Source organism: Protomyctophum bolini (genome assembly GCF_963924005.1).
Source record: "Protomyctophum bolini genome assembly, chromosome: 1".
NCBI lineage: Eukaryota > Metazoa > Chordata > Actinopteri > Myctophiformes > Myctophidae > Protomyctophum > Protomyctophum bolini.
The window spans coordinates 3,211,526-3,225,096 of record NC_137862.1 but is presented as its reverse complement, the minus strand read 5'-3'; the positions used below and the strand labels follow the sequence as shown (position 1 = coordinate 3,225,096).

Sequence of the window (13,571 nt, the reverse complement as noted above, 5' to 3'; positions counted from 1 at the left end):
TTTTTGGTATCCCAGTGAATCAATGAATAGTGACTACAGGATACCAAGCTCGTTTTCAACATTTTACTGTCATTAATATACTGAATGTTGTGGAAATAATAATAAAAAGTCACCCCATTCTGTGTTGCCTAGAACTGGAGGTTCAGTAACAAGTAACGGTAACAGTAAAAGTACATCTCAGTGACATCACAAAGCTGTACTTACTTCATATTGTTACTGTTTTTTTGTCAGACCTCCAGTTCTAGGCAACACAAAATGGGGTGACTTTTTATTATTTCCAGTTTTCAGTACTATAGAAAAAGCGCCCAGTGAGAAACGTTCCGCGGTGGAAAAAAAAGGTGCGATTAATTTATCTGTAGTTAATTCATCTAAATTAATCGCAATTAGTCCCGGCCCCACCAAAATATATCATATTATTTTACACGGTGGTGGAAAAAGTGCTAAAATATTTTACTTAAGATAAGTATCGATACTGCGATTTAGAAATACAAGTAAGTTCAGTATTCAAACTTGCACTTAAAAGTATTGGTATTAGTATAATACAAAGTATAAGTACTTAAAGTACCAAAAGTAAAAGTATACTCATAAGAATGTCCAATTTTACAAGTTTTCAAGTTTAAAATAAAATATATAAAAAAAAATATATGTAATCTAAATCTACAAAGCAACTAATAGGACTAACTCACATTTTCAAATGATTGTAGTGGAGTAAAAGTATAATATTTGTACAGGTATTGAATATTGGAAATACTAATAATGTAGTTGGCTTACACCACTGACATTACAGTGTATAGTTAATTATTATTTTGGTTTAATATTTAAATATCTTGCTACTGAAAAGGTGCCCATTTCAATTAATTTTACCTTTTTATTTTAGATTTAGTATGCTAGTATATTTTTGAGGCGTCCTCTACATAACATGCTATAAGTCTACATAAAGTGCTATCTAAGGGGGTAGGGTAATTAAGTGCTACGGGCCATGATGGAGTCTGAAAAGGTGGGTTTTCAGACTACGGTGGAAGATTTGGGAGTGAGGCTGCACTTCTGACTGCAACGGGAAGTGCATTCCACAGTTTTGGAGCCAGAAGGGAGAAGAGTTTGGGACGTGTGGAGCGTTGTTGTCCCGGCGTTTTTAGTGAGGGTACTTCCAGCTTCCCTGCGTTGGCGCGGGAGGGACCAGAGGGAATCCTAGGGCTCTAGGACCTGGGCAGTCCTTACGTGTACAGTACTGACAGTACTGACAGCGGTATCTATCAGGGACCCCCCAGTACTGACAGCGGTGAACACTCAGGGAAGGCTAGTAACAGCTGGTGTTGAGGTTGAACGGCAGTAGAAATGGCGGATTGTCCGCATTGTGGCGTGTCACTCACTGGCCTGCTGGCCAACTTTGGCTGCCCTGCTATAGCACCTTCTGGCCAGTAGGGGGATCTGGAGATGGAGGGTCGAATGTCTCGGTCGACGACATGATGGGGAATTATCTTTTTTTTTTCTTCTCCAATGTACTCATGATTCATTAAGTAAACGTCACTAAAAGGATGTGTCAAATGATTCGTTCACCAGTTTGTTCAGTGTTTATACACCATTCCTCAATCCTCATTGGAGTACCGTAGTAATGTCTTAGCCGTTCAAAATTTGCAACTGTAACTGTAATGACTGAACAGATGTATTCAGGAAGTGGCCATGTTAACGTCGAAGAACTAATACATTTGAATGAATGAATCACTGACTATAGTCACTGCCTGCTGGGTGTTGGGGCGACCCTGAATGTCTCTTTGTGTGTTTCTCTAGTGGTCTGTCAACTCGACTCTCACATCACAGGTTTACAAGTTTAACCCATTTTAGGGCGGGAAGGGAACCCCTTTTGGTGTTTTAAAGCATTATGTTATACTTTAGCTATATTGAGAAATAGTAGATCTACAAGCTCATAGCGCGGCACCGAGTGCTGCGCTATGAGCTTGTAGGTCTGCTATTTTTGAAAAATCGTGAAAATCTTTGAATATATATATATTATTACAGAGTGAACATTTCAACTCAAATCTTTGCTTCTGGGGAGGTCCCTGCAGGGAACAACATGTTTTCAGATGGGGGGGTCGAGGCATATTACATATAATCTTTGGGGGTTCTTGACATGAAATATTGAGCACCACTGATACAGAAACATGAGGTTTTTCAGAAAACGTTGACATACGAGCACCATCACTGCAGTTGAAGAAACAGTCAAATGGATCAGAAATCAACATGACAATGTGAATTGTTTGATGTTATCTATTACATTTATTACTGTGGGTTCTTTTTCCACCTCATCTCAAACTGTTTTTCACCAACACCAACAATACTCTGTTTCACCAATTACGCCCCTACAAGTCTATCATTGTGCCTCAGTTCTGTTTTTATGTTTCACACAAAGCACTTGCTGTGTGCGTCTCATGTGCATGGCCAAACACCACGCACGCACGCACACGCACGCACGCACACGCACACACACACACACACACACACACACACACACACACACACACACACGCGCACACACGCAGGTAACCAGTGCTGGTTTAACAGCAGAGTGAATATGAAAGAGCCCCTGTTTTCAACGGTTGAGTTGAGTATACCTGCTCTGATCTACTGTGTAAATCAGCCAGTTGTCAACAAGTGAGACTCGCGTGCTATTATGTGCATGCATGCAATCATGCATGCGTGCTTGCTTGCATGTTTGTTTCTGTGTCTGTGTGTGCGCGTGCACGTGCCTGCACAGTGCACACACACACACACACACACACACACACACACACACACACACACATGCGTATGTTTGCATGCATGCTGGTGTGCGTGAAGGGCATAGGTCAGAACAAAATAGATAGTTTGGAGAAGTGTACTGCCAAAGCCAGCAGTCCTGTTTCAGCCCAGACTTTGGACCTTTGTATGCAACAGCACCAACAGAACCAACAGCACCACACACAGGTCTCTCCCTGCCTGGCCCTGGTCTGGGTCTCTCCCTGCCTGGCCCTGGTCTGGGTCTCTCCCTGCCTGGCGCTGGTCTGGGTCTCTCCCTGCCTGGCGCTGGTCTGGGTCTCTCCCTGCCTGGCCCTCGTGTTGGGTCTCTCCCTGCCTGGCGCTGGTCTGGGTCTCTCCCTGCCTGGCCCTGGTCTGGGTCTCTCCCTGCCTGGCCCTGGTCTGGGTCTCTCCCTGCCTGGCCCTGGTCTGGGTCTCTCCCTGCCTGGCCCTGGTCTGGGTCTCTCCCTGCCTGGCGCTGGTCTGGGTCTCTCCCTGCCTGGCCCTCGTCTTGGGTCTCTCCCTGCCTGGCGCTGGTCTGGGTCTCTCCCTGCCTGGCGCTGGTCTGGGTCTCTCCCTGCCTGGCCCTCGTGTTGGGTCTCTCCCTGCCTGGCGCTGGTCTGGGTCTCTCCCTGCCTGGCCCTGGTCTGGGTCTCTCCCTGCCTGGCCCTGGTCTGGGTCTCTCCCTGCCTGGCCCTGGTCTGGGTCTCTCCCTGCCTGGCCCTGGTCTGGGTCTCTCCCTGCCTGGCCCTGGTCTGGGTCTCTCCCTGCCTGGCCCTGGTCTGGGTCTCTCCCTGCCTGGCCCTGGTCTGGGTCTCTCCCTGCCTGGCCCTGGTCTGGGTCTCTCCCTGCCTGGCCCTGGTCTGGGTCTCTCCCTGCCTGGCCCTCGTGTTGGGTCTCTCCCTGCCTGGCCCTGGTCTGGGTCTCTCCCTGCCTGGCCCTGGTCTGGGTCTCTCCCTGCCTGGCCCTCGTGTTGGGTCTCTCCCTGCCTGGCCCTGGTCTTGGGTCTCTCCCTGCCTGGCCCTGGTCTGGGTCTCTCCCTGCCTGGCCCTGGTGTTGGGTCTCTCCCTGCCTGGCCCTGGTGTTGGGTCTCTCCCTGCCTGGCCCTGGTCTTGGGTCTCTCCCTGCCTGGCCCTGGTGTTGGGTCTCTCCCTGCCTGGCCCTGGTCTGGGTCTCTCCCTGCCTGGCCCTGGTCTGGGTCTCTCCCTGCCTGGCCCTCGTCTGGGTCTCTCCCTGCCTGGCCCTGGTCTTGGGTCTCTCCCTGCCTGGCCCTCGTGTTGGGTCTCTCCCTGCCTGGCCCTCGTGTTGGGTCTCTCCCTGCCTGGCCCTCGTGTTGGGTCTCTCCCTGCCTGGCCCTGGTCTGGGTCTCTCCCTGCCTGGCCCTGGTGTTGGGTCTCTCCCTGCCTGGCCCTGGTGTTGGGTCTCTCCCTGCCTGGCCCTGGTCTGGGTCTCTCCCTGCCTGGCCCTGGTGTTGGGTCTCTCCCTGCCTGGCCCTGGTGTTGGGTCTCTCCCTGCCTGGCCCTGGTCTTGGGTCTCTCCCTGCCTGGCCCTGGTGTTGGGTCTCTCCCTGCCTGGCCCTGGTCTGGGTCTCTCCCTGCCTGGCCCTGGTCTGGGTCTCTCCCTGCCTGGCCCTCGTCTGGGTCTCTCCCTGCCTGGCCCTGGTCTTGGGTCTCTCCCTGCCTGGCCCTCGTGTTGGGTCTCTCCCTGCCTGGCCCTCGTGTTGGGTCTCTCCCTGCCTGGCCCTCGTGTTGGGTCTCTCCCTGCCTGGCCCTCGTGTTGGGTCTCTCCCTGCCTGGCCCTGGTCTGGGTCTCTCCCTGCCTGGCCCTGGTGTTGGGTCTCTCCCTGCCTGGCCCTGGTCTGGGTCTCTCCCTGCCTGGCCCTGGTCTGGGTCTCTCCCTGCCTGGCCCTCGTCTGGGTCTCTCCCTGCCTGGCCCTCGTCTGGGTCTCTCCCTGCCTGGCCCTGGTCTGGGTCTCTCCCTGCCTGGCCCTGGTGTTGGGTCTCTCCCTGCCTGGCCCTCGTGTTGCTCCTGAAGGCTTATTAAGAGTCAATATTTGAGAATCTCGATGCAGCTCTCCGTCTCCAATACTTCAAATAGCTCAGATGGCTGACATGGCCTCTAATATGCTGTTCAGGAAGAGAAGGTGGGTCAAGAAAGCAAAGACACAAGTGCTTCTTGTAATCTTGTAAGAGCGAAGCTGTGTGTGTGTGTGAGTGTGTGTGTGTGTGTGTGTGTGTGTGTGTGTGTGTGTGTGTGTGTGTGTGTGTGTGTGTGTGTGTGTGTGTGTGTGTGTGTGTGTGTGTGTGTGTGTGTGTGTGTGTGTGTGTGTGTGTGTGTGTGTGTGTGTGTGTGTGTGTGTGTGTGTGTGTGTGTGTGTTTTTCTCTATTTGTCTCTCTTTCTCCGTTGGTATGTTGGTACCCTAGACCGACATAGATAACAGTGTGATACCCTCTAGCATTAGCCTGACACTCAGGGCTGTATTTTGCGTGTCTTAAGTACCAGGTCTTATTACCTAACTTGAGTAAACTAAAGACCTGGAGGCGTGATCAATGCCATTTGGCTATTCTGAGTGGCCAAAGAGCATTGACCACGCCTCCAGGTCTTTAGTTTACTCAAGTTAGGGAATAAGACCTGGTACTTAAGACACGCAAAATACAGCCCTCTGTCTGAATTCTCATTTTGTTTCACTTAATCTGAATTGCCAGAACATATTTTCTTTAAGGTAAAAGTCTATTCTCGAAGCTGGGAAGCGTCTCAGGTCCCCATGCAGCTTCTCTCTAAAATGCACTATTTTAATCATTAAATAAAATGAATCCAACCGGATCGGCGCTGCAGGCCTGGTTTCTAGCCTGGTTAATAAACCAGACTAATATCGCACGGACCGCGGGAGCGGCGGGATATTAGTCTGGGGAGGCTCAGCTTGGATTTCATTTCCAGGGCGGCGGGTTGAAACATTTTCTCTTTGACGCAATTGGTCAGAGCTACTGTCAGTCAAAGGTCTCAAGCATTGAAAGTCACTGTACCAAAGCCCGATTGGCCACACCAGTTCTCTGGTGTAGGAAATGGGTGTACAATTGAGCCTCTCCAGACCGTAATCCGCCGGCAGGCAATTTTTTTTGTTGCATAGCATAGCAATAGCATGAACAACATAGTACAATATCTTTCTTGAGACTATAGCCTGGCCATGGATTTCTATATGATCGAGCACAGCTTTTATATTGCAGTGTAAAAATGACATTTGCTTAACATTTTCAGATGTGAACACTTTCTCTTTACGTCTCAAACACAAAGCCTATACCATAAGACGGAAGAGAAAAGGCTTCTTCATACACCGTAATTAGCGAGGCATTATAACTGCCTGTAGCATCGCTGCTTCTTATACATGCTGTAAAAGGTTTATTTTTTTATTCTGTAGGATTTGTCGAGGGGCTGTTAGGCTAACTAAGTCTGACCCAGCTTCAGGTTGGTTTGCCTGAGACACAGTTTATGCCATGAGATTTAACCTCATTTATTGGACTGACGCAACATTATTTAATTGATAATAATAATTTAATAATAATACAAAAATAATAAAACTTTATTTGTGTAGCACCTTTCATGACATGAAATGCAGATCAAAGTGCTTTACAGAGCAATGGAAAAAAGAAAAGCAAGGCAAAGACATTAAAAAACAAGCAGTACTGCAATACAGTGAGGACATGAATAACAAAAAATAAAAGATCAATTAAAAGCAATGTTGTAGAAGTGGGTCTTGAGCTGTGCTTTAAAAATGTCTACAGAGGCTGCCTGACGAAGGTACAGTGGGAGTTTGTTAAACTACAGAGGCTGCCTGTCGAAGGTACAGTGGGAGCTTGTTCCATGCCGACGGCCCGTAGAAGCAAAAAGCTGCTTCCCTGTATTCTTTAGTTTTTTAGTCATTGTGAAGGAATTGTGAAGAAAAAATAGTAACTGATGCTCTGATGAATTAAGTACAATGGAAGCTTTTTGTTTTGACTCACTCTGGTGTTCAGCATACTTGGTTGGTGACTAAGACCTTCCATGCGATCCTGTGAAGAACTGACTTCCATTGTGTGATTGAAGTCATAGAGGAGGCCCTGACTCTTTGCTGTGGCCTATCAGATGTCACTGGATGGATCTCTCTTGTGGTCCGCTGCCATTCAAAGCAGATGAATCACATTAATAAAAGCTGTTTGCGTTCCTCTCTGAGGTTGACTCGTCGTTGGCATCAGAGAATGCTTTGAACCTGGAAGTACAGAAGCACCAAAGAAAAGGTTTTAGATTTTTTAACGACATCAAAGACATTATAGAGTTCTTGTCATACGGTGCATCTCAACAAGCTCTCTTAACCCATTCTGAACGGGAACCCCTTTTGGTGTTAGCATTATGTTGTGCTTTAGCTATTGAAAAATAGCAGATCTACAAGCTCATAGCGCGCCACCGAGTGGCGCGCTACGAGCTTGTAGGTCTGCTATTTTTGAAAAATCTAAGAGCAACTGACACAGAAGACATTTTTAGAATCTGATCTCAGGTCAGAATGTGTTAATGTTTTCATTGTGATAGAGATCAGCTTGGCCTGTGTTGTTGTTGCGGGGGTGACTTCACTGACACCGCGTCGCTTTGCGACACATCAATCATCATGTTCAGGTTCCGCTACCCGGTCATTACCTGGGTTATTACGTGAGTGAATCCCCCCCTTCTCTCTCTCTCTCTCTCCCCCCCTCCCCCCTCTGTCCAGGTTTATTTTATTGTTTTATCTTGATTGTTTTTCTTTCCACTTTTGCTTTGGCAATGTAAACGTATGTTTTCTCATGCCAACAAAGCTCCATTGAATTGAATTGAGTTGAGAGAGGGGGGGGGGGTCCTTTGCAGTCTATTTGAAGAGGCCTTCAGCTACAAATATTCACCTTCCTTCTCATTGGGTCAGTCAGGCTGCTGCCTGTCTGACCCAATGCCTTCTCATTAGGTCAAATGCCTCAGTGACACATGTGTTTCAACAAGCATACATATACAAGCGACCGTGTGTTGTGTGTGCAAGACACTGAACCTTTGGGCAAGACACTGAACCTTTGGGCAAAGACACTGAACCTTTGGTCAAAGACACTGAACCTTTGGTCAAAGACACTGAACCTTTGGTCAAAGACACTGAACCTTTGGTCAAAGACACTGAACCTTTGGTCAAAGACACTGAACCTTTGGTCAAAGACACTGAACCTTTGGTCAAAGACACTGAACCTTTGGGCAAAGACACTGAACCTTTGGGCAAGACACTGAACCTTTGGGCAAAGACACTGAACCCTACGTCGCCTCCAGTGAGTCGGTCGGTGTGAGCTCGCCACCGTTGGTGTGTGAAAGTGGGAAGTGAGGACGCTGGCGTCGACTGTTCGCCGCTTCACCTCCCAATGTATGAATGAATGAACCTTCACCTCCCAATGTATGAATGAATGAACCTTCACCTCCCAATGTATGAATGAATGAACCGTTGTAAAGCCCTTTGAGCACCTGGAAAAGCGCTATAAAATGCAATTCATTATTATTAGTAGTAGTAGTAGGACAATAGTTGATTAAAGCCATACATACATGAGTGAAACCTTTATGAATACAATCCAAGTTAAACCTATACCTGAATCATTTAAGCTGACCTTTCTATGTAGGAAAATGTAATGTGGCCACTCCGCCACACAAACCTTTGTTTTTTGTGAGGATTTATCCATTTACAGAATGCATTACGAAAAGTTATGAACCATTTTGTCAGGAAGCGTAGCTGACAGGCTGACAGCTGTTTCTGCCTCACACTGGGGGGGGGGGGGGTGCCGGTCGAAAACAGGCATTGGATCCTATTGGTCCACCGATCTGAGCACCCTCCCCTCCCCTCCACGCTTTAAAACAGCGGAGAACACTGACTGACGTCACCAAATTTGGACGACGCTCCTCAAGGTGTTAAAAAAAAGGTTATTGGTTAGCGAAATACAAGGGTTGCACCTCTCAGTTCACACAGGTGTGATTTGACATTAATGCACCACTAAATACAGCCATGATGCAATAATGAAAGGTGTCGCTCTCTGGTGGACAAAGACAGTATTCCACGCCCTGTCCTCAAAGACTGCATCTAAACTGTGACGTGAATCATGAGGCTGTTCCTTTTTTTCCCCATTTCTTTGCTTATTACCAGAAGCCCTGACCTTTGACCTTTGACCATAACTCACCACCGGGATGAATTGCTTCTGTTTAGTTAACTGGATCATCCTTTAGTATGGAAAATGAGAGCTGCGGCAATTAACCCATTCTGAACGGGCACCCATTTTGGTGTTAGCATCATGTTATGCTTTAGCTATTGAAAAATAGCAGATCTACAAGCTCATAGCGCGCCACCGAGTGGCGCGCTACGAGCTTGTAGGTCTGCTATTTTTGAAAAATCGAAGAACGACTGACATTTTTAGAATCTGATCTCGGGTCAGAATGGGTTAATCAGACCAGTGTGTGTCCAGTGGAAACCTCGTATGAAGCTGATCTCAGGTCAGAATGGGTTAAGGAAGAAAGGAAGACAATTGTAAAGGATTGAAAAGCTTTTTAGACATGGAGGGGACCGCTCAGCGGCTGTAGAGGGCTTTGGAATTGTTGTAAAATGACCTAATACGTCTGAATTATGGCCGAGATTCCAAGCATTATAAAACATCAGCTGTCAGCCTGTCAGTTCATTAGGTATGATGTAGCATCGTATATACCAGGCCATGGGGTTGTTGTGGATTGATGTATATATTAGAAGACCCTCTTAGTGTGATTGATACTGTCTCCCTAATTGAAAGCCATAGATGTTTTAGGTAGTCCCGTCTCTTTACAATTGCATTTTAGGATCATCTCTCTCCAGACAAATTGGTTCAGATGTCATTGTTCTGGTAAATGAAGTCATATTGTATGTGGTCAACGTCTTTAATGGATTTTCTAATGTTTGCTATTTTTTTATACCATTACAGTTGTTATTTTGACGCACCAACCAACAGGCGCACACACACGTATGCATGCACACACATTTCCCTGATGTGTGTCAGTGAGCCGTCGACAGAAACCACTTGGAGACACCAGATGTTGTGTTAAGGGTTAAGGGATAAGGGTGTTCCACAGCTCTTCATGAAAAATTCAATGATCTATTCTGACGATGGATAATTTTAACATTTAAATATTTAATAATGTTTGCTGTAGTTAATTTCCGGGCTGGGAGCAGCATCGTAGCTCGGTGGTTACATCCTTCTGCATCCTCACCCAAACGGGGGTTAGTTCCTCATGTGAGACAGAGAAACATGTTCTCCTTTTGGAACTCCAAATACAAGTACAGAGATATGTATTTAAAACATATACAGTAAAAGGTCCATCTCTGGTTGAACATTTCAAAGTACCGAAGACAAAATGCTTAACCCATTTTGTGCGGGAACCCATTTTAGTGTTAGCATTATGTTATGCTTTAGCTATTGTAAAATAGCAGACCTACAAGCTGTTAGGTCTGCTATTTTTGAAAAATCTAAGAACGACTGACATAGAAACAGCTTTCACAGAAAATATCAAGCTGATTTCAGCTGTCAGCTACAAACAAACAAGCGCTTATATTTCCCACTCTAAGCTGGGTAGTGGCTTTTAAGGTGAAAAATTGTGATTAAATTGGATACAGCATGGTTTAATTCTAGGAGTTTACTTCTAAAGAGGAATGTTTGGCTCACTTAAAAAAATTAGATTAAGAGTTTTTTGGTTCTAAGTACTTTGATACACTTCACTGTGTGTCCCCTAGTTAGTACCTTAAACCATTTTCGGCGGGAACCCCTTTTGGTGTTTTAAACATTATGTTATAATTTAGCTATTGAAAAATAGCAGATCTACAAAGCTCATAGCGCGCCACCGAGTGGCGCGCTACGAGCTTGTAGGTCTGCTATTTTTGAAAAATCGTTAAAATGTGCCTCAAATCTTTCAGAAAATTGTCATGATATAGAAAACTTTTTTTATTTATTTCGACGTCAGGCCTGAATGGGTTAACCCATTCTGAACGGGAACCCATTTTGGTGTTAGCATCATGTTATGCTTTAGCTATTGAAAAATAGCAGATCTACAAGCTCATAGCGCGCCACCGAGTGGCGCGCTACGAGCTTGTAGGTCTGCTATTTTTGAAAAATCGAAGAACGACTGACATTTTTAGAATCTGATCTCAGGTCAGAATGGGTTAATTCATCTCCCACCCCCCACTCTCTCTCCATCTGTCTCTTTCTCTCCAGGCTCAGCCTGCAGTCTGACTTCTGGCACAATAAGTCTGCAAGCAATTTACCTCCTCGGCTCACTTCCTCTTTTTGGTGCAAAGTAATTTATTATTATAATTATTATAATTATTATTATTACTGCTGAGACGGCTAACTGTTCCTCCATTAATGCACAAAGTACCACAAATACCAGCATCCATACAATCACAGCTTCACTCATATATCGTACATTAATGCACAAAGTACCATAATACCAGCATCCATACAATCACAGCTTCAGTCATATGTCGTACATTAATGCACAAAGTACCATAATACCAGCATCCATACAATCACAGCTTCAGTCATATGTCGTACATTAATGCACAAAGTACCATAATACCAGCATCCATACAATCACAGCTTCAGTCATATGTCGTACATTAATGCACAAAGTACCATAATACCAGCATCCATACAATCACAGCTTCAGTCATATGTCGTACATTAATGCACAAAGTACCATAATACCAGCATCCATACAATCACAGCTTCAGTCATATGTCGTACATTAATGCACAAAGTACCATAATACCAGCATCCATACAATCACAGCTTCAGTCATATGTCGTACATTAATGCACAAAGTACCATAATACCAGCATCCATACAATCACAGCTTCACTCATATATCGTACATTAATGCACAAAGTACCGTAATACCAGCATCCATACAATCACAGCTTCAGTCATATATCGTACATTAATGCACAAAGTACCATAATACCAGCATCCATACAATCACAGCTTCACTCATATATCGTACATTAATGCACAAAGTACCGTAATACCAGCATCCATACAATCACAGCTTCACTCATATATCGTACATTAATGCACAAAGTACCATAATACCAGCATCCATACAATCACAGCTTCAGTCTTATATCGTACATTAATGCACAAAGTACCATAATACCAGCATCCATACAATCACAGCTTCAGTCATATATTGTACATTAATGCACAAAGTACCATAATACCAGCATCCATACAATCACAGCTTCACTCATATATCGTACATTAATGCACAAAGTACCATAATACCAGCATCCATACAATCACAGCTTCAGTCATATATTGTACATTAATGCACAAAGTACCATAATACCAGCATCCATACAATCACAGCTTCACTCATATATCGTACATTAATGCACAAAGTACCATAATACCAGCATCCATACAATCACAGCTTCACTCATATATCGTACATTAATGCACAAAGTACCATAATACCAGCATCCATACAATCACAGCTTCAGTCATATATCGTACATTAATGCACAAAGTACCATAATACCAGCATCCATACAATCACAGCTTCAGTCATATATCGTACATTAATGCACAAAGTACCATAATACCAGCATCCATACAATCACAGCTTCACTCATATATCGTACATTAATGCACAAAGTACCATAATACCAGCATCCATACAATCACAGCTTCAGTCTTATATCGTACATTAAAGGCAGGTTGATTTTCTTTGGTTAAAATATGTGTTAAATGGCTCTATTCTGATAGTACGCATTGCTTTTGTCCAGTGACAGTCTCCATGTCTCTCCAGCTCTTTATTAGGTCGGGATACCAATTTTCTCCAATCAGGATAGAGCACTCAGACCAGGGTACGGATTAAACAAGTGAAATTGGAAGTGATGACACAAACGGCTGAAAGAAATAATGATCAGACAAAATTGGAACTGAAAAGAAAACTATAAAAAAATGAATCTGATAAATGGGTGCTCTCAACCCAACCTGCAAATACATTTTCTGTTCATTGATTGCCATCAGAAAATAGTGCTTTAACCTTTTAACAAAATGTTTTGTTTTAACCAAAAAATATCTTTAACCGAATCTGTGCCAAAACGTGATAATCTTGTGAATAGCTATTGTATCCAACTGTGCCAACCTTGAGATTACGTGATTTGTTGATTTAAAATAAATAAATAAAAATTTACCTTTTTTTTTTAGCATTCCTTAGCTTCCGCCACTAGCATCCATAGGCCTCTCATTGTAGAAAGAGCCTACATGATCATCTGCGGTACACGTGCCGTGCACGCGCACAGGGCTATTAGTGTTATTTATGCTTAGAATGGCATAAAATGCCATAGCCTATTAAAACATTAATCTTCCTTTATGCCTATCGCTCCTTTTCATGGAGCATAGGCCGTTGTCTCCAGTCCGCCAGAGTCCTCTATCCTGGGCCTTCTTTTCCATCTGTTTCCATGTCAGGCCACACTGTTTGATGTCCGTCTCAAGGTCCCTGCGCCAGGTGTTCTTCTCAAGGTCCCTGCGAGGCTGCGCCAGGTGTTCTTCGGCCTCCCTCTCTGTCTTGTGCCTTGCGGGTTCCATCTAAAGGGCTTGTCTTGTGATGCTGGTGTTGGGCTTCTGGAGTCTGTGGCCCGATCCATCCCCACCTTCTTCTCTTAATCTCCTCATCCACTGGCGGTAGCCTCGCTCTCTGCCAGAGGTCATTATTGCTGATGGTGTCTGACCAGTGGATGCTCAGTGTATAG

The 13,571-nt window shown here is 45.1% G+C and overlaps 1 protein-coding gene across 3 annotated transcripts in view; it reads left to right on the top strand.

The window, feature by feature from the left end:
- Window positions 1–13,571, top strand: part of gpc5a (glypican 5a) — a 180,963-nt gene that overhangs the window by 38,456 nt on the left and 128,936 nt on the right. The window lies entirely within an intron of this gene.